The sequence below is a fragment of the Canis lupus genome, chromosome 9, assembly GCF_003254725.2.
Source record: "Canis lupus dingo isolate Sandy chromosome 9, ASM325472v2, whole genome shotgun sequence".
Classification (NCBI taxonomy): Eukaryota; Metazoa; Chordata; class Mammalia; order Carnivora; family Canidae; genus Canis; species Canis lupus.
The window spans coordinates 29,332,101-29,354,879 of NC_064251.1; the positions used below are offsets into that span (position 1 = coordinate 29,332,101).

A 22,779-nucleotide genomic window follows, 5' to 3' on the forward strand; every position below is an offset into this window, starting at 1 on the left:
GTTCTTTCTTAGAGTGGAGAGCATATTTTATTAGATTTGGAAAACAAAACATCTATTAAACAATGAGAATTGATTGGAAACCATAAATACTAACTCATCAAAACATTAAAATAATTAAGAAACTTTCAGAAACCCAGTGGATTTTTGAAAAAGCTAGTAGATCAAAGGTGGAGTTAATAGAGTATTACAATTCAGTGAAAATGGAATTTCCTACCTCTAAGTATTGGCATACCCTTGATCCACTTTTTGTTAATTCAAACATGAATTATGTATTAGATGCTGAGGATACAAATATGGGTGTCAGTTCAGGCTGCTGTAATGAAATACTGCACACTAGGTGTCTTATAAACAACAAAAACTTATGTTTCTGAAGTTCAAGATCAAAGTGCGAGCAGATTTAGTGTCTGGTGAAGACCCACCTCCTGGTTCATAGACAGGTATCTTCTCACTCTATTGTTGCATGGTAGAATGGACAAGGAAGCTTTCAGGGATCTCTTTTACAAGGGCATCAATTCTATTCATAGGTCAACCCACCTGACTGAATTGCCTCCCCAAAGCCCTGTATCCAAACAGCTTCACATTAGGGATTAGGTTTTAACATAGGAATTTGCAAAGGATAGAAATAGTCCATAACAGTGAGATATGGTGATTATCCTGAAATTGATTTTAGTTTATTGAGACATACAAATAAACAATTACATTTGCTAACTACAGTGGTAGAGTTATATGCTAAGGATCACATGGAGTCACAGTGAAGTGGGATGCAGAGAATGGTTCATGGAGAAGATGAGGCATGAAGTACTATCATTTCCTTGTTGATTCTGATATCAGGGCAATGCTGCCTTCATAAAATGAGTTGGGATGTGTTTATTCTTCTGTTTTCTGGTACAGATTGTGAGGAATTGGTATTATTTCTTCCTTAAGTGTTTAGTAGAATTCACCATTGAAACCATTCCAGGCTGAAATTTTCTTTGTGGGAAGAATTTTAACTTTGAATTTAATTTCTGTAATAGATATGAAGTTATTCAGCCAATTTATTTCTTCTAGTTAGTGTCTTCAAAGGAGTATGTCCCTTTTATCAATGTTTTCAAACGTATTGGCATAGTTTTATTTGATATTTTAGTGTCTATAGGATTTGTAGTAATGTCTCTTTTATTCCTAATATGCTTCATTTGTGCCATCTTTTAAAAATTTCTTTGTAAGTTTGGCTAGAAGATAATAAATTTTATTGACTGTTTATTCAAAGAACTGGTTTTAATTTGATTTATTTTCTCTGTTGCTGTATGGTTCCTCACTTTATTAATTTCTTAAGATAACTCTTTTTTATTTCCTTTTTTCTTTATGCTTTGTGGTTTATCTGATCATTTTTCCTTGGTTTCTTAAGGTGGAACCTGAGGTCATTTACTTCAAACATTATTTCTTTTCTAATATATACAATTAATATTATATATTTTCCTATAAACACTGCTTTAGCTTCATTCCACAACCTTAATGTTTTATTTTCATTTCCAGTTTCCTTTGTGATTATTGTATCTATGGATTACACATATATGTTTTAATTTCCAAATATTTGGGGGGATTTTTCTGGTATCATTTTGTTATTGATTTCTAGTTTAGTATGGTTGTAGTCAAAAAACATACTTTTTGTCATTTTAACTGTCTTAAATTGCCCCAAATTGGTTTATTTTTATGAATTTGTGTGTACACGTAAACTATAAAGGTGTGCTCTGATACTGTTGGGTGGAAAATTCTAAAATGTCAATTACAATAGCTCTCAATTACTGAAAGGGGTGTTAAAATATCCAATTAAAATTATGGCTCTTTATATTTCTCCATTTAATTTCATTTTCTTTCATGTATTTTGTACTTCGGCTATTGAGCAAGCACTCATTTAGATATTTTATATCCTCTTGATGAGTTGATTCCTTTATTTTTTTAAATGGCATTAGTTATCCTTGGTTGCATTTCTTGTTCTGAAGTCTAATTTCTCTAATATTAATGCATACACTTCATCTTTTTGATTAGTGTTTATATAGTAATTTTTTTCTTTGTACTTTGTACAAATGTATTTATGTGTAAAATGTATACACATACGTATGTATATATATGTGTGTATATATATATAGAGAGAGAAAAAGAGGTGGAGGGGAGAGATTCCATATATAAGGGTCTCTCTTTTTATTTTTTTTCTTAAAAGCCAATTTGACAATCTCTCCCTTTTAATTGAAATGCTTAGTCTATGTACTTTTTAAAGTAATTATTGTTATGGTTGGATTTGAATCTCCTACCATGTAGTTTGTTTCTTTTTTTCCTATATATTATTAGTTCTTTTTTTAAACTCCTTTTCTGCATTTGATTTTATTTTTTCCTCCACTATAGGCCTATTAGTCATAACTCTGATGTTTCTGTTGTTGTTCTACAACTTACATTATTATCATACCATTCCATTTATATTGTAATATTCTTTAAAAAGTATATCTCTATTGCCCCTCTCTTAGTTCTTGGGTTACTATTGTCATACAGTCCCAAGAATAATTTTTCATTTGTTACTTTTTTGTTTTATTTTATCATGAGAATGTGGCCCACTTTTTAATTTCCCTGAATTATAGAATTGTGTGTTATTTTACTTCATTTAAAAAATATCTATCTAGAAGTAATAAAAAACTGAACTGATATACTAGATAAATTTGGAAAAATCTATTTCTCATAGTCATTTGATCTTTTCAGATAAAAAAATACTGGCTTGAGGTAGACAGGTAAGTTGGTGGTAGTTTAAAAAATACATGTATATAGGGATGCCTGGGTAGCTCAGTCAGTTGAGCATCTGACTTTATCTCAGCTCAGGTCTTGATTTCAGGACCATGAGTTTAAGTCTTGCATTAAACTTAAAATTTAAAAAAAAATATATATATATACACACACACACACATATATATACACACATATATATTACACATATTATATATATAATATATAATATACAAATATATATAAAAAGCTGAATGCATAAATGTATATATTATTCATAAATATGTATAATATACATATTTATATATACATTATATGTATAATATGTATAATATACAAATATATATATATAAAAGCTGAATACAGAAATGTTTGGAAGAGATTTAAATATAACTCTTGTTAATTGTTATGTGACTTATATTAATGTGATGAAATGAGATGGTATATGTCAGTTATACATAAGGTATAACACGTTCTATATAGAATGATAGTCATGTAAAGATTATAAGTTAGTTGTAATAATGTTGGTCTAGCAGTAGATATGAGAGAAAATATAAGGAAAGGGTATCAGGCAATAGTAGTTTTTAAAAATTCTCTTTGAAAACAGCAAACAAATAAACAACAACAAAAATAATCCACCTGTTTGATAGGTTATAACATGATGAACATGATGCTAAAGAGAATTCTGCCTACATTCATCTTTAGATTCCTAATTATCTCAGTTTTAAGTATGATTCCATTGACATTTACATAAACTACTATTCTACGAAATGTACTTGGAATGGAGGAAGTTAGAATAAAAAAATAGAAGAAAAATCCTATTCTCAATCTATTCTAAATTGAAAGAACAGTTTTTTTAGAGATACGGAAATTCAAAAATGTTAGCTGTATTTTAAAGAATTCACAAAATAAAAGGAAGTAGAGTATGACACCATATACCTAAAATGCAGGGAGAAGAGAAGTAAAGAATGAGTTCAAACTTAAATGACCATCAACTTAAGATAGACGGCTATATGCAGAAGATATTATATACAAACCTAATGGTAACTGCAAATCCAAAACCAGTAATAGATAATAAAAAATAAAGAGAAAGGAATCCATGTGTATCACTAAAGAGAGCCAAATTCTGGTGAAAGAAGGGAGCAAGGGAAGAAAAAACAGAGAAGATCCAGAAAAAACACACAAAACAAATAATAAAATGGCAATAACTACATACTTATCATAACTACTTTGAATATAAATACATTAAATGCTCCTATCAAAAGACAGAATGGATTAAAAAAATACCCATCAAGACCCATCTATATGCTGCCTACAAGAGATTCACTTCAGACCTTAAGACAAATGCAGACTGAAAGTGAAGGGATAGAGAAATGTTTATTATACAAATGGATATGAAAAGAAAGCCAGGGTATCAATAGTTGTATCAGACAAAATTAACAAGAAACAAAGAAGGACACTATATAATCACTGAGGCGACAATCCAACAAGAATACATAACAACTGTAAATATTTACACACCCAACATGGGAATATTCAAATACATAAAACAGTTAATAACAAACATAGAAGAACTGATAGATAGGAACACAATAATAGTAGGGGACTTTAACACTCCAGTTACATCAATGGACAGATCATTTAAACAGAAAATCAATAAGCAAAAAGTGGCTTTGAAAGACACATTAGATCAGATGCATTTAACAGATATAGTCAGAACATTCCATTCCAAAACAGTGGGATACACATTCAAGTGCACATGGAATATTCTGCAGAATAGATCACATAGTAGATCACAAAACAAGTCTCAACAATTTCAAGAGCAAAATTATGCCATCTTTTCTGACCACAACACAGTGAACCTAGAAATCAACTACAGGAAAAAATCTGGAAAGAGCACAAATACATGCTACTAAAAAAAGAATGTAGGTTAAATAACATGCTACTAAAAAAAGAATGGGTCAACCAGGAAATTAAAAAGGAAATTTTAAAAATATATGGAGATAAATGAAAATGAAAACAAAATGATCTAAAATCTTTAGGATGCAGCAAAAGCAGTCCTACCAGGGAAGTTTATAGCAATACAGGCCTACCTCAAGAAGCAAGGAAAACCTCAAATAAAGAAACTAACATTATACCTAAAGGAGCTAGAAAAAAAATAAAAAGGAATAAACTAAACCAAATCCAACAGAGGGAAGGAAATAATAAGGATTACAGCAGAAATAAATGATATAGAAACAAACAAATAATAAAAACATAATAGAACCGATCAATGAAACTAGGTGGTGGTTCTTTGAAAAGATCAAGAAAAATAATAAACCTCTAGGAAGAGTCAGAGAGAGACAGAGAGAGAGAGAGAGAGAGGGAGAACTCAGATAAAATCATTAATGAAAGAGGAGAAATAACAACGGATCCCACGGAAATACAAAGAACCTTAAGAAACTATTATGAGAAATTATATGCCAATAATTTGGGAAACCTAGAAGAAATGGATATACCTCTACCAACAAGAAAGCTACAAAAATTGAAGCAGGTAGAAACAGAAACATTTGAACAGACTGATTACCAGCAGTGAAATAGAATCAGTAATTAAAACACTATCAACATTGGGGATTTACCCCCAAAGATTCAGATGCAATGAAACGCCGGGACACCTGCACCCCAATGTTTATAGCAGCAATGTCCACAATAGTCAAACTGTGGAAGGAGCCTCGGTGTCCATCGAAAGATGAATGGATAAAGAAGATGTGGTTTATGTATACAATGGAATATTACTCAGCTATTAGAAACGACAAATACCCACCATTTGCTTCAAGGTGGATGGAACTGGAGGGTATTACACTGAGTCAATTGGAGAAGGACAAACATTATATGTTCTCATTCATTTGGGGAATATAAATAATAGTGAAAGGGAATATAAGGGAAGGGAGAAGAAATGTGTGGGAAATATCAGAAAGGGAGACAGAACATAAAGACTCCTAACTCTGGGAAACGAACTAGGGGTGGTGGAAGGGGAGGAGGGCGGGGGGGTGGGGGTGAATGGGTGATGGGCACTGAGGGGGGCACTTGACGGGATGAGCACTGGGTGTTATTCTGTATGTTGGTAAATTGAACACCAATAAAAAATTAATTTATTAAAAAAAAAAAACTATCAACAAATAAAAGTCCAGGACCAGATGGCCTCATATGTGGTGATTTCTACCAGAGGTGATATGTGGTGATTTCTACCACCTCTGGTGATAGAAGAAAGATTATTCTCAATCTTTTCCCAAAATAGAAGAGGAAGGAAAACTTCCAAATTCATTCTATGAGGCCTGCATTACCCTGATTCTAAAACCTGAGAGGCACTACAAAGAGAGAGAGAGGGAGGAGAGAGAGAGACAGAGAGGGAGAGAGAAACTACAGGCCAATATCTCTGATGAATGTAGATTCAAAACTCCTCAACAAAATATTAGCAAACAAAATCCAACAATATATAAAAAAAATTATTCACCACAATCAGGAGGGATTTATTCCTGGGATACAAGGGCAGTTCAATATTTACAAATCAATCAATGTGATATAACTCATCAATAATAGAAAGGTTAAAGAACATATCATTTCAATAGATAAATAAAAAGTATTTGACAAAGTATGACATCCATTAATAATAATAAAAAAAAACCCTCAAGGAAGTAGGTTTAGAGGGAACATACCTCAACATAATAGAGGTCATATATAAAAAATCCACAGCCAACATCATACTCAATGGTGCAAACCTGAAAGCTTTTCCCCTAAGGTCAAGAACAATACAATGATGCTCACTCTCACCACTTTTATTCAACATAGTACTGGAAGCCCTAGCCACAGCAATCAGACAAGAAAAAGGAATGAGAGGCACCCAAATTGATAAGGAAGTACTAAAACTTTCACTGTTTGCAGATGACATGATTCAATATGTAGAAAAGCCTAAAGACTACCAAAAAACCTACTAGAACTGATAAAAGAATTCAGTAAGGTCACAGGATACAAAATCAATGTACAGAAATCCATTGCATTTCTATATACTACTAATGAAGTAGTAGAAAGAGAAATTAATAAAACTATCCCATTTACAATTGCACTGAAAACAATATCTAGGAATCAACCAAAGAGGTGAAAGGTCTGTACTGTATAAACTATAAAACACTGATGAAAGAAACTAAAGACAACAGAAACAAATGCAGACACTCCAGGTCACAGATTGGAATAACAAATATTGTTAAAATGTCTGTATTACTTAAAGCAATCTGCAGATTTAATACAATCTCTATCAAAATACCAATTACATTTTTTTGCAAAACCAGAGCAAATAATCCTAAAATTTGTATATAACCACAAAAGACCACATAGCCAAAGCAGTCTTGAAAAAACAAACAAAAAAAAAACCTGGAGATATCACAATTTCAGTCTTCAAATAAGAAATCAAAAAGCATGGTGCTGGCACAAAAACAGACATATGAATCAATGGAACAGATTAGAATGCAACAAAATAAAATCACAATTATATGATCAATAAATCTTTGACAGAGGAAGCAAGAATATGCAATGGAAAAAGTGTATTCAACAGATGGCGTCAGGAAAACTGGACAGCTACAAGCAAAAGAATGAAACTGGATCACTTTTTTACACTATACAGAAAAATAAACTTAAAATGGATTGAGGACCTAAATGCAAGATCTGAAATCATAAAAACCCAACAGGAAAGCACAGGCAATAATTTCTCTGACATTGGCCATAACAACATCTTTCTAGATGTGACTTCTGAGGCAAGGGAAACAAAAACAAAAACTATTGGGACTACATCAAAATAAAAAGCTTCTGCACAGTGAAGGGAATAACCAACCAAACTAAAAGGCAACCTACTGAATGGGAGAAAATATTTGCAAAAAACTTACCTAATAAAGGATTATATCCAAAATATATAAAAAAACTTATAAAACTCAATCCCCCACCCAAATAATCCAATTATAAATGGGAAGATGATATGAACAGACACTTCTCCAAAGAAGACATCCAGATGTCCAACAGACACATGAAAAGATGCTCAACATCACTCATCATCAAAGAAAGGCAAATCAAAACCACAATGAGGTATCACCCCATACCTGACAGAATGGCTAAAATCCAAACCACGAGAAACAAGTGCTTAGCATAATGCTAAGCAAAATAAGACAGTCAGAGAAAGATAATACCACGATTTCAGTCATATGTGGAGTTTAAGAAATAAAACAAATGAACAAAGGAAACAAAAGAGACAAACCAAAAAACAGACTCTTACCTATAGGGAACAAACTGATGGTTACCATAGGGGCAGGGATAGATGGGTAAATAGGTGAAGGGGATTAAAAATACACTTATCTCTCTCTGTCTGCCTGTGTCTCTGCCTCTTTCTCTGTGTCTCTCATGAATAAATAAATAAAATCTTAAAATAAAAAGAGGGACACCTGCGTGGCTCAGTGATTTAGCACCTGCCTTTTGCCCAGGGCGTGATCCTGGAATCCCAGGATCAAATCCCACATCGGGCTCCCTGCATGGAGCCTGCTTCTCCCTCTGCCTATGTCTCTACCTCTCTCTCTCTCTCTGTGTGTCTCTCATGAATAAATAAATAAAATCTTAAAGAAAAAGAATACACTTATCTCATTAAGAGCTTTGAATAATAAATAGAATTGTTGAATCACTATATTGTGCATTTGAAATGAATATAGCACTATACGTTAAGTACACTGAAATTAACATTTAAAAAATCAAATATACTTTAAGGACAAAACAAATCTTACCTGTGTTATTCACTAACAAAGAAAAAAATGATAATCAGTAAGAAAATGGAGGTGGAAAAGTCTCTAGTATGTAGGAACTGCTTTGCAATACATTTAGAATATGTCTTTAAGTAAAAAAAAAAGAATATGTCTTTATGCATTATAATTTTGAGTAGAATAAAATAATAAGTAAAATAATAAACAATAATAAATACTTATGGAAGGATCTTTCTGATCATGGTAAATACGGGAAGGTGATAAGAGAAGATGCAAATCAGCCACACACATCAGTTAAGAAATAGTTGTAATAGCTGCGATTAGTGGATAAGAACTGCATAAGGACAGTGATAGATGGGGGCTGGGAGGGGATGTTTACAAGCTCTTTAAAATTAAAAAAAAAAGAAGGAAAAGGTAGAGTAAAATCTCTGTGGTAAGTAGTTTCTAAAATGCCTCCCAATGATCGCAGTCTCTTGGCATTTAAATTGGGTAATCCCCTCTCCTTGAGTATGGGCTGGACCTAGTGACTTGTTTCTAAAGAATGGAATAGCATGAACTTACTCTAAAGAATGGCAACAGTGACTGAGTGTCACATAGAGATTGTTATAAAAGACTGTGACTTCATTCTTGATCCTTCTTTTTCTTATTCTGTCTTTATATCTGGAACTTCTTTACTCATTCTGATGGAGCAATGTGCCAGGATATGAATTGCCCTAAGAACTGAGATCCTCAGTTTAGTTGCCTAGGAAGAGGTGAATTCTACCAAGGACCACATGTGTGAGCTTGGAAACAAGTTCTTTCCTAGCTGAGCATTGAGATGGCTATAGTGCTAGCTGACGTCTTTGTTGCATCCTCATGAGACACACTAAACTAGAAGGCACAGCTAAGCTAGGACTGGATTCCTGACCCACAGAAACCATGAGATGATAAATTGTGTTGGTTTAAGCTTCTAACTTTTGGAGTAATTTGGTCTGAAATAATTGATGACTAATATAGTATCTAATTTACTTCTTCTCCCTCAATGCCTTCAAGAAATAATATATTAAATATCCTTTTGAGAATTTTGATGCTTAGGACAAGATAAATGTATCTCTTTGGTTTTCTTTCAGTCTAATTTATAATAGCATTCCATTATTTGAATAGCATGTGATGATTTTCACAGGGCTTTCACAGACATCTATAATAATACTATAACCTGGACTTTATTATCTCTATTTTACACTGAAGAAACCTTGGCTCAGTATTGTTAGAAGATACAGTAGTCATAACTGTCAGGGAAAAGAGATTAACCAAGAAAGAGCTGGTTCAACTCCCAGCCATCAACACAATAGTGCATCACCTCTGAAATTACATAACAGTTAATGCTATGAAAATCATGGCAGAGGTAACTTTTGTTCACCAAATATAGGCCTCTCCACATTGCTCAGGCTTCTTTTAGTCATATGGAGCTACTTTATTGATACTGATTCTAGCTAATGCCCTGTTAAGAGAAGTGGCCTTCCCATCTCTAGTTTTAATCATCCTAACCCTGACGCCTAAAACTTCATTGCTCTCTTCTCGAACCACAGAGAGCCCTCGTACTTCAGAGGCCCTGGTTCCAAAGGGCACAGCCACAAAAAGGTATGGCCCCTGCTAGCCTGGATCCCTGAGTACAGTATGGATCAATGCTTCCTGCTGACTCCTGATAAGTATACACCATGAGTAAGAAATCAATGTTTTGATGTTTTACTGCTGAAATTTCAGTGAAATTTAATTGCTGAATAAATTTACCTAGCCTAAATATAGCACAGAACTGAAGATATATCATCCCAAATGAGCAGGAAAAGTTCTGTTTTCTCCTTTACCTGAAGATGTATAGAGTATGTTATTCTCCCAAAGAAGATCTTTCTCCTTCCTTCCTTTCTTTCTTTCTTTCTTTCTTTCTTTCTTTCTTTCTTTCTTTCTTTCTTTCTTTCTTTCTTTCTTTCTTCCTTCCTTCCTTCCTTCCTTCCTTCCTTCCTTCCTTCCTTCCTTCCTTCCTTCTTTCCTTTCTTTCTTTCTTCTTTCTTTCTTTCTTTCTTTCTTTCTTTCTTTCTTTCTTTCTTTCTTTCAATTAGCATATAGTGCATTATTAGTTTCAGAGGTAGAGTTTAGTGATTCATCAGTTGCATACAAAATTCAGTGCTCATCCCATCAGGTGCCCTCCTCAATGCCCATCATCCAGTTACCTTATCCCCCACCCCACCCCCTCCAGTAACCCTCACTTTGTTTCCTATGGTTAAGAGTCTCTTATGATTTGTCTCCCTCTCTGATTTCATCTTATTTTATTTCTCCTTCCATCCCCTATGATCCTGTTTTGTTTCTTGAATTCCACATATGAGTGAAATCATATGATATTTGTCTTTCTATGACTGACTTTGCTTAACATAATACCCTCTAGTTCCATCCATGTCATTGCATATGACAAGATTTCATTCTTTTTGATGGCTGAGTAATATTCCATTGTATATATGTTAAAGTAGATTTTCTTAAAGACGATTTGTTTAATGACATCACTTCATCTTCAAATTCTGACATACACCATATCACAACCTCAATTGCTGGTCACCACTCTAACATGGCTGACTGATGGCAGGAAGACCACTTCCTAAAGAAGGAAGGACACCAATAGTGGTTGCACAGAGTCTGACACCAGAAAGACTCATGCTTAGGGTTTGGTGTTCTGTTGTTGCTGTTTTGAAATTCTTAATAATTTTACCTTTAAATTTGTGTTTCAGTGTAAGAGGGTTCCCATTTCTCCACATCCTCTCCAACCATTTGCTTCAACGTGGATGGAACTGGAGGCTATTATGCTGAGTGAAGTAAGTCAGTCGGAGAAGGACAAACATTATATGTTCTCATTCATTTGGGGAATATAAATAATAGTGAAAGGGAATATAAGGGAAGGGAGAAGAAATGTGTGGGAAATATCAGAAAGGGAAACAGAACGTAAAGACTGCTAACTCTGGGAAATGAACTAGAGGTGGTAGAAGGGGAGGAGGGCGGGGGGTGGGAGTGAATGGGTGACAGGCACTGGGGGTTATTCTGTATGTTGGTAAATTGAACACCAATAAAAAATAAATTAAAAAAAAAGATTAAAAAAAGAAAAAAAAATTTGTGTTTCATGAACAGAGCCCAATAGAATAATGGAACATGAGCCTGACCCTCTTAGCTCACATGGTCCTGCCTTTACCTGTCTTTTCAGGACAAATTCTCAGCTTTCCTCATCCTAGTCCCCTGCCTTGCCTGGCCTCTCCTTTCCCATGCTGATTTCCTTGCTACATTCTGGCCCTGGTATAAACAGGGTTTTGGAGTTAGGCACAGATATTCCATGGCTTCTAAAAGCAGGAGTTAGTGGTTACTGTCTCTGCCCTGATAGCTCAGTGGAGTGTAAGTGGAGAGCTTTGGTCAGGTACGAAGGGCATACAGGTATTCAGGTTATGATATCCTTGAGAGTTGCCTATAACATCAGGCTGGAAAGGTAGACCTATGGGAAGGGGAGATACCTGGCTCAACTTCTCAAGATGCTGTCCTGGCCGGTGCATGGTAAGTAATTCTGGCAGCTGTTAGGCAGAGCAAGTATGCACATGGCCTGTATCATCTGGCAGAGACTGGATGCCTGAGAGAATCTGGCTCACCCTGCAAATATCCTCCATGCCTGAGGGGTGCTTCCCTGGATTGCTCCAGGCCTAAGAGCATCCCTTATCCCTCATTACAGCCTTCCTGAGTCTCGCTTTTAATTTTTATTTTTGCCAGTTCTAGGCATTCTCTGGGAATAAGCCACAAATAAGAATTGTGTAATTTTAGTGATTCAGCATACAAGTTAAATGCTCTGATATTTGCATGTGAAAGTGGCATTTCACAATATAAAGATGGATGGTAAGATCCATGCTAATAATTTAGAATTGTAATTTTCCTTTACTTAAAATTGAATAGCAAATAAAGGGGGGAAAACAAAGAAAGGGAAAAAATTTATATTCTAATATTTCTAATGACGCTTTTCCCTTGATTTTTGAATAAGAGGATCAGCATTTTTATTTTGCACTGAGTCCTGCAAATTGTGTAGTAGGTCTTGAGGAAGAACCAGCAATGGAAAACAAAAACAAAAAACAAAACTAAGATGTGAATAAATCACACAACAGTGTGATCTCTTCCAATACAAATCTCCTACTGTAAACTCCTGGTGCCTTAAGATGCTGTTTAGTTGTCCAAATCTCTTTAAAAATCACAACAACCTACAGCTGGCTTCACCAAGCCACTTCTGAAGTCTTTCTGCTTTGAATTGGGTCCAGGTATACACAAAAGGCATACATCCCTTCCTTAACTATAATGCTAAAATAAAACATATGAGGTCTAAAAAGGAATTGCTGAATGAGTTTATCAGATCCCGGCAGCGGTGGGAAGTCACAAAGAAAGACAAAACAGTCTTTCGCTTCATACTTGCTTTTGAAATTCCATCCCTCCAGCTCCTCTGTGCTTCTTTCTTGCAAAGGGCAGACTTTATTTCTGCCAAAATCTTTGCAACAGAGCCAACAGAATTTATCTTGAGCTTGGCAGCCAATATACATTATCCACAGGTTTCTGGCTAAACTATTAAAATTAATCAGGTGGCAAACTTTCATTTTAGCAGCTCTAATAAACAAGAGAACCAGATTCCCAGGAGGTAGAAATGTCAGTATATGGCAGCTTTAAAAGGAAGAAATTCTTCAAAATGTCTAAGGATGTACTCAAGTTTTAGTCAAGTGGACCTACACTATAGTTACAGTATAGGTACAACCATTCATTTTTATTGAGACGTGTTTCACTGCAAGAGGAATCAAGTCCATTCTCATATGGAATTTTAAGCAAACTTTCAGGTAGCATGAGAAGATGTTCCATTTGCAGGGTGGGAGTGGAAAAAAAACCCGTCTTTATGGATATTGTTTTCCTTGTGGACACTAAAATAATTCTGAAGCAACAGCTTCAAGCAATAGACCTGATGTTGGATTTTTAGAAGGCACACGTGGCAGAAACAGAGATGCTCACCAAATAATTCAGATGTTCTCTGCTTTCCAGTACTTGTGCAGTTAAGCAGATCCATATATAACTTGTTCTGAGCTAACGTGATGTGTATTACTTCCAGGCTAAAGCACAGAAGAGCCATGTGAATCCTCCAGGCTTCTCTCTTCCCCTGTAGCAGTGACAGGTTGGATTGCAGACTTCACTCAATTTGGATTCCTGAGAGACCACATGGAGCAAGCCCCTTGCCAAATTGTGTTGGATATGCAGCCTGTAAAGGAAACAAGCACTTGTTGTGTGAAGCCACTGGCATTTGGAGGTTAATGTGTAATGCAGTATATCTAGCCTGTCCTCATTAATGATAAAATTAGTACCAGTGGTGGGATGTGGTTACTGAAAAACTAAAAATGATAAAGGGCAAGGCCACTAAGAAAACAGGCTGGAGTAATGCGATCTTTGTTCTGCAGTGGCCAAACATTTGATAAAACTGTGCTCTGCAGTAAACTTGCAAGGAAGATGATACACCTGATGAACTATAGCTCTGGGGGAAAAGCGGTGGAAAACAAAATGATTGTAGTGTGTACTTGTGGTTATTTTCTGCATTTGGTTTGGGATTATAGAAAGAAAGAGATAAACCCACAAAAGAACTGGCTGGTTGCAAATAGAAATTGAAGCACATAGAAAAATTCCAGAAATGCATGACCTGCCAACATCAAAAAAGACAAATTTGAATGGCAATTTCAACCTTTGGGAAAGATTAGTTGAAGGGCATGACCTTCAAAACAGCTGTCACAATCCTTCAATGGATTAATGTACCACAGGAGAAATATCAGATTAAGGATATGATATGCAGAAAAGCTTAATAATTGATTAAATATTTCAAGACAAAGCTCATGTTAAACAAGTCATTTCTATCTACTATTTTAGGTAAACTCGATGTACCACCACTAACTGTCAGGAGACAAAAGTTTTGGTGTCAAGAAGATAAAGAAATGTAACAAATGTGAGGACCAAATTTCTAAAAAGGCCTGTATGTTATGGGAAAGGAGGTGTTCTTTGTGTTTGGAAATGACTGGAAACAAACAAATGAAGTCTACTACATCTTTGAGTGACAGAGAAACCAAGAGCTTGGGCTAGCACATAGTGGGCCACAACCTTCTAATGGATAGGGAGTAGATTACCCCAACACTCATTTTTGTATGTGGTGTGGAGGATAAGGGACAGTAGAGAACCTCCCAGTGAACAGGGATCACAGAGAACAAATGAGAGTACTCCAACCAGAAAGCAGAATTTGAGCCAAATTGAAAATTCTTTCCTATCCCTTGGGATGCTATTCTTTACATCTGCCAGTGGTGTTGCAGCACAGACCTGAGAGCTGCATTGCATGAGTCCCATTTTAATCAGTCACTGTGATTATTTGGCACTTTGTATTAGGTGGGTTCACTGGAGGACTGTGGATTTCCTGGCCACATAACCAATAGGAACTTAGACTATGAAGAATTACCACTATATTTGATGCCAAGGCTATTATGCATTGCTAAAGACCTCAGGACTTTTGGATTCTCTGTATTGGGAGGATAGAAGCATGTTGTAGGTGTGAGAAGAAGAAAGTAGAGAAATTTTGATTACCAGAAAAACAACCTGTAGCGAAGATGGTAAAACAAATATTTCAAGCATTCCTCCACATTTTCCATGTAGGAGTCATGTGACTAATTATGTGTTAAAGAATATAATACCATGTTCAATACTTTCCATTATTCTTCCTCTGCCATAGTGACCAGTGTCATATCCAGTGGTGGAAATTCTGATCAGGTTGTATCCCTGAGGGAGCACGTGAAGCAGTTCTACACCCATATAACCACATTGCCTATGTAACATGAAAAAGAGAGATTCATTGACTTAAGCTGAGATTTGGGGGTTAATTTATTACTGCCACGTAATCTAACTTAACTGAATGCAGGAAGATATATGGAATTTCTAACGAATGTAAAAATGTGGGAATGAAAGCAGGGAGTTTCAATAGTAGAGAGGGAGTTTGTCACTAGTGAAATTGATGTGGGAAGGACCTAAAACGTGGAATCCAGTAGACCTGATTTGAATCTGTTCTTTTATCTCAGTAATTCTATGACTTGAACTTGTTATTTAAACTCTTTAGGCCTAATATCCTCACATGTAAAGTGGAGGCAATGAAACCTACCTCAGGTTGTTATAAGGGCTAAATTATATAACTTTATACAGAGGAATCAATGACTACACAAGTGCCAGCTAGTTTTCCTCCACACTCCCTCCCCTGCCAGCCCTACCATACCTTATTGGATGAGCATGGTAAAAATTCATCAAATGAGGCATAGGAATATCTCCAAAAATTCAATTGCTTTTCAGAGAAAGGTCAGAAAGATAACACAAATTCTTGAAGCAGCTGGGCATAAAACTATTGAATTGGTGTCAAATTCTGGTGAACTTGAAAGCTCATAACTTTAAAGCAAATTATAAAACAAAACAAAATGAAAGGAAAGAAAGAAAACAAATAAAAGCTCCAAGCAGGTGAAAAAAAAAGAGTCAGTGGCTAGAAAATTAAGATTCAGCCATAGGTATGTCAGTATCTACCCTAGAATGAGAGAAGCCTTAGGTCTCTTACATCAGATTGCCTCATCTGAATCTCATTCTATCCACTAGTTTTGGAGTAAGTTTCTGGACATCTCTAAGGATCAGTTTCCTGTGTATTAAAATGGAATGATGATAGTTTCTACTTCATAGGTTGCATGCATTCCTCATATCTGTATCATACTGCCTGGCAGGTATGACTACCATCACCATCATCATCATTACCATGGTTCAATATGAGGTCAAAGTGAAGGGGACCTTGAAAGTTAGAACAGTGGGGATGAAATTGGTAGGCTGAGAATATGAATCTGTTAGTATTGTTTAGGAAGGTTTGAGCTAATTTTCTGATCCCTCGGTACACATTCAACAAGCAGATACACTTTCAATTTTCATTCTTAAAAGGATAGATAATCAAATTAATAACATGGAAACTAAAAGTTGAATGCTGACCATTCAAGGTTTCAAGAAATCTTTCAGTAGTTACAGGGTAAAGATAATGTTCTGAGATAGCTACTATGGCTAACTATAAATGATTGTCTTTTATTAAACATATATCTCATTTGTTGCACAAGTACTTCACTGATTACCTTAGTCATTTTATCTTAACCTAGGAGGTGAATACTATGCCATGTTCTGGGGATACATCAATAAAAAGAACAGACACTGAGTATCTTAGCCTTCATGGAATTCACAAACAAAAGCTCCAGAACAAATGAATCATTCATGATTCCCCAATATCTATTACTGTTCTTATCATCTTGCTCTCCCCTAATTTGTTTGACCTCCATGATAGCAATAGCTATCTGTCACTTGAGGGCAGTGACAATGCCTTATTCATCTTGATAACAAGTGCTAAAAATATATTATTTTTATTAAAACTTTCTTAATTAATTAATGAATGAAAATGAATTAGCCTCAGAATAATCTATATATTTATATCCCCAATTTTATGTATAAATACACAGCTTGTTTTAACCTTTGACTGATGAGTTCTGAGATTGGGTTGAAACTTGCATACATAATACCTTTAAAACTTAAATAATATTTGATTTCCTTAGTCTGAAATAGATTCAATTTTACTTTTTATATTGATTTTATGCAGGTGTAGAAAGTCTGGATATCTTTCTGTCTTATAAGAGTCAAATGATTTCACAAATTTTGTGTTGCAAATAATGTAATTAAGGTAAGGAAACCCTACTCTGAACATTCGTTCTCACTTTTAAATTAAATTACAAAACACTGGCATTGCCCATATACATTAAGAATCTTTTCTCTTGAGTATGCAATGCATTCAACAAATAGGCAAGGTTGTCTATTTACAAACATCCCTTCCCCTGAGACACCATAACCAACCACTATGGGCACAAGAGCTGGGTTAGGTAGGAGCGGGATTTAGGTTCCTACAGAGAGATAGCTGAGACAAACTCCTATCAAAGGCAACTGGAGAAAGCAAGTGTGGATATTAAATTCAAAGGAATTAGAGTAGGAGGAGATCAATATTGGCTTCTTGAGGCCAAGAGATGAGTACATCAGCAAAGCTCTCATCGTAATACAAGACTCAGGGTCTTACACCAGCTCAACCATTTATAACCCACATTATATTTAACAGATTATTTAACCACCTTGAGAACTAGTCCTTGAACCTCAGTGAATTCATTAGGGTAGAACTGTACTCTTTCCTGGTGGCTTATTGTAATCCTTCTCTGAAAACCACATAGATGATATTTTTATTATGGCTCTATTTTCCTATTATATTTCTAAATGAAACATTTAACACCAGCACTAATATGTACAACTAGTAAGAATGTAAAATGGCATGTCCTTCCCAGAAAATAATTTGTCAATAGGTTAAAAACAACAACAACAACAACAAAAAACTTAAAGTAGGCATACTTTTGACCCAATAATTCTACTTGTAGGAGTTAGACCTAAAAGCATTTGTGATCAAGGATTTATATCCAGCCTTTTAATTATAGCATTATAACAATGTGATAAAGCAGATACAATTTAAATGTTAAGTAGGAGAATAAGGGGTACCTCAATTGGTTAAGCATCTGCCTTCAGCTCAGGTCATGATCCCAGGATGCCTCACATGGCCTCCTTTCTCAACAGAGTCTTTCTTATCCTCTGCCTCACCCCCCAGTTTGTGCTCTCTCTCACACACACTGACTCTCTCTCTCAAATAAATAAATAAAATCTTAAAAAAAAAGAGTAATATAGATAAATGAAAGCATGTTATGCAGCCATCGAAAATTATATTTTCACAGAATATTTAAAGATATGTGGAAATAATTGTCATAGAGTATTATAAGAAAATAGATATTTTAAGTATTTTAATCCAAGTTCTATTTGTTTATGTGCATATGCACTTTAAATATGTATTTATGTAATACTAAAGAAAGAAATACACCAAAATGTTAAAGTGTGTTCCTATTATGGGCTAAATTGTGTCTTCCCCAAATTCATATGATGATGTTCTAAACCATAGTACCTTAGAATATAACTGTATTTGAAGATAAGTTCTTTAAGGAAGTAAAGTTAAATGAGGTCATTAAAGTACGCCCTATCCAATATGACTGGTGTCATTATAAAAACAAGAGATGCATACACAGACACACAAAGAAGAAAGACTATGTGAAGGCATCGGAAGAAGGCAGGTCATCTTCAAGTCAAGGAGAGAGGACTCAAAAGAAACCAACTCTGCTAATACCTTAATATTGGTCTTCCAGCTTTTAGCATTGTAAGAAAATAAATTCCTGTTGTTTAAGTCACCTAGACTGTGGTACTTTGGTTTGGCAGCCCTAGCTAACTAATACAATTCCTCTGGAAAGTGGGCTTTTAAGTAGTTCTTATTTCCTTTTTTGAATGTGTTTATGTAGTTCCCAGCATTTTTGCCATGAGACCAAGCCCTGAGTATAGACACTATTTACTCAGAGAGAGATACATCCTCCCCCTTTTTAAAGATTTTATTTATTTATTCATGAGGGACACAGAAAGAGAGAGAGACAGAGGGACAGAGAGACAGAGAGACAGAGATAGAGACACAGGCAGAGAGAGAAGCAGGCTCCATTCAGGGAGCCTGATGTGGGACTCGATCTCAGGTCTCCAGGACCACAACCTGGGCTGAAGGCGGCACTAAACTTCTGAGCCACCTGGGCTGCCCTTTTCCCCCTTCTTTATTTTTGCTGAGTTATGGGTCCAGATCGTACTTTTGTAAGCAGTTTATCTATGTGTGTGTCTCTACGACTTGGCTGTGAGCCCTTGGAGGGCAAAGACTTTGTCCACATAAATGTTGTAATACTTCTGCCTGCTGTTGCAGTTGGTACATATTGGACTCAGACATATTGGACACAGACAAATGTCTGTGGAATGATATTTAGGTAGTACTGATTTATAATATGTTTGGTCTGTGCTCTACAATTATAGAACAGTTTACTCTGTAGCTATGGTGAACATTCTGAGTGTTTGCATCACCTCTAAAGAAGCACCATTTATGGATGCTAAGTTGAGACTTCCCTTCAACATAAGGAAAAATTCAACCTGCTGTTCTTTTGGCTTCTTACTAGTGCTGCCTAGTTTCTACTAACTTTCCATCAGCAACCCTTCTCCTCCCATACCTCTTTGTAGTCTCTTTTCCTCCACAACCACTTAGTTTCACACACACACACACACACACACACACACACACACACACACACACAGTCTTTGTCCAAAGGATGGGTCAAAGATACTTTGAGCTCACTAAAAAGCATTTCATATAAAAGGCTATTGATCTAAACTCTGAACTAGAATACAGTTTAGGGAAAGTAGAAGGTCAAAAAATGGGTTTCTTTGTCTATTTGGAGAGAGAGGATGGAAGTTGGAGAAGACAAAGAAATCAAGTATGAGATCAGGCATCAATACTTCCTGTCTCATTTTAGTCACTTCACAGAAGTAAATTGGTCTATTTTTTAGAAAAGAAGAGGAATCCCTTGGAGGTTTGGAATCAAGGCTAACCCTCTTCTATCCACTGAATTTTCCCTTGAAAATGTCATTATTTTAAGACATTGATATACTTTTCTAGATACTTTTGAGCACCTACTAAATCCAGGGTACTTTGCTCATATAATATTCCTAATCCAGAAATCATCCCTGAAAAATAGTAGTATCAATATTAGATAAACCAATTCCTAAAGATTAGCTAGCTTACCTAAGATCATAGGAAATGTCTTGGGATAGGCAGTCATCTTAGAGAAAGTTATTAGGATCATTGCAAGAAGAAAAGAATCACATTTATTGCAGTTCTAATATGACAGTCATTTTTCATACATAGTCTTGTTTGATTTGCCCAGCATTGCTAACAGGTAGGAATTAGCATTGCTAATCTTACATGGCAGGAAAGGTGGAGTAATCTGCCAATGAGCACAATTTTAACTGATAGAACTGAAATTTAAACCCAATTTCATCTGATTTGGAAGAAATCTAGATAGAGACTTTTAGGAAATGATTAAGAGAGTGCCTTCAAGTAGAAAAAGGTGTGAGGAGTATAATGGACCCTACACCATTACTGTCTCAAATTCAGTGAATTTCTCTTGGTTTAATAGAGATAAGAGATAGTTCCATATCTCCAGCATGGGAGTAAAGCTACTGCACATTTTGTTTTTAACAAGTTGTGCTGCTCTGCTTTTAAACACCAGCAAAAAAGACACTTAAATTCAGATCATATATTAATAATATTTTCTCTGTTCCTGAGCAAATAAGAATCTGGCATTCACTGTTATTCAGGTTATGCTTTGTCTACATCTAATCAGTCTAATATAGTAGCCACTGGCATGTGTGGCTATTAAAATTAATGTAAACTAAATAAAGTTAAAAACTCAGTTTCTTAAATGCACCAGTCACATTTCACATACTGGAGAGTCAGATGTGGCTAATGGTTACTGTATTGGACATTGCAGGTGCAGAGTCTTTCCATCATTGCAGAAAGATCTATTGGATAACACTGGTTGATATTAAAATCTTACAGAGGGTTATAATGTCTTCTTTGCCAACAGAGTATATAGTATAAAGAGCTGTTTTATTAAACAAATGTCATTGAGGTCTCATATTTTAATCTCCTCTATTCACGGAGGATGATTTTTCAAGGTTAGCATCAAGACCTACTGGTAGATGAATGAATTGTGAGAAGGAACCCAAGCAAAAATTGTGGATTGAGATACCCATATTCATCTATATTTCATAAAAATCACAATCAGTGAGCTATTAAGGCACTAAAAGATGAAAATTGGAGAACTTGCAGAGCTTTGATTTACTTGTTGATTCATTTATTCTTTCAAGTAAATCATTCAACTTCTGCTACTGATACGGGTATTGTAGAATTTATCATAGAATACCCTCAAAGATTTCATAATTGGTTGCAGAGGCAGAAATAGACAACTGTATCTGAAACCCAATGGGATAACTGCTAGTGGATCATAAGCATTTTGTTCATAGTACAAATTTTTGTGGGAGCTTGATTCAGGCTTTGTCTAAATAATGGAGGAGAGAAAGGACAGATCTGCTGGAGTGCGTGCTCTTGTGGGGAAACAGTGGTTGTGCTGGTCATCCTTAGCTTGCCACCCCAAATCTGTTCTCCCCCAATTTTTGTCTTATTCTTAGCAAGAAGGGAGGCTGACCTCAATGAATATATTACCTACACCCCTTACTAGCTAGTTTTCAGTTGAGTTTGACTAATAGAACCTACCTATCAGATATCAGAGGTCAGGAGGGGAGAGAACTAGGTTATTTTCTTCTGGTTCCATGGCAGGAGCTAGAACTCTCAAAGGTTACAACTCCCAGGTTTATCTCTTGGCTGGGAATTTACAATCTCCTCACCTGTCCCTCAGCTACAGGGCGTCTGCTAGCTCTCAGCTCTGGGTGTTTAACATTGGATTTTACTTCCTTAACTCTACCCAAATTCTAGAAGGAGTTCCTTCATTAAAGTGTCTCCATTTGAAACATCAGAGTTAAATTCCATGTCCATCTGGGACACTGACTTAATACAGCAAAAGAAGAAAAGAAACTGGTAGCTGAGAGCCAGAAAATGGGGCTTTTGAAGGAAGGTACGTTTGATGAGGATTTTTAAAAGCTAGACTTAAAAAAAAAAAAAAAAAGTGGGAAACACCTGGGTGGCTCAGTCAGTTAAACATCTGCCTTCAGCTCAGGTCGTGATCCTGGGTCTTGGGATGAGTCCCAAGTCAGGCACCCTGCTCATCAGAGAGTCTACTTCTCCCTCTCCCTTTGCTGCTCTCTCTGCTTGTGTGCTCTCTTTTTCTCTTACTCTCTCCATCTGTCAAATAAATTTAAAAAAAAATAAAGAGTTGGACTTCACATAGTGTGCTAATGCCTTTGGTGTTAGAGGGATTATTTGAAGAGTTTACAAGATCTGTGTCCTACTTCCCAGCTCCCCACCCTTCATTCCCACTCCTTACAGATTATCTTAGTGAACAATTTCTGTATGACCTTCTAAAGATTCTGCACTGCATGCTCAAACATATGGTTTGAGCACCCAACCATGCTCAAGCACACTGAAAGAAAATAAATTCACTTCCTATCTCTCAAGGAGAATGGTAAACACCATCATAACTTTTCCTCCTTTGAGTACACACTAGAGGTTCTC

General features: G+C 35.6%; 1 long non-coding RNA gene across 6 annotated transcripts in view; it reads left to right on the top strand.

The window, feature by feature from the left end:
• The window catches only part of LOC112655390 (uncharacterized), a 122,015-nt gene that overhangs the window by 53,637 nt on the left and 45,599 nt on the right, over window positions 1-22,779 (top strand). For 4 of the 6 annotated variants that reach the window (XR_007412914.1, XR_007412913.1, XR_007412915.1 and 1 more), the window contains 3 exons: window positions 11,279-11,362; window positions 13,663-13,857; window positions 14,466-14,541. This is a non-coding gene — a long non-coding RNA (uncharacterized LOC112655390). Of the gene's footprint in view, window positions 1-11,278; window positions 11,363-13,662; window positions 13,858-14,465; window positions 14,569-22,779 lie in introns of all 6 variants that reach the window. The other 2 variants (XR_007412912.1, XR_003133650.3) reach the window with 1 other exon arrangement.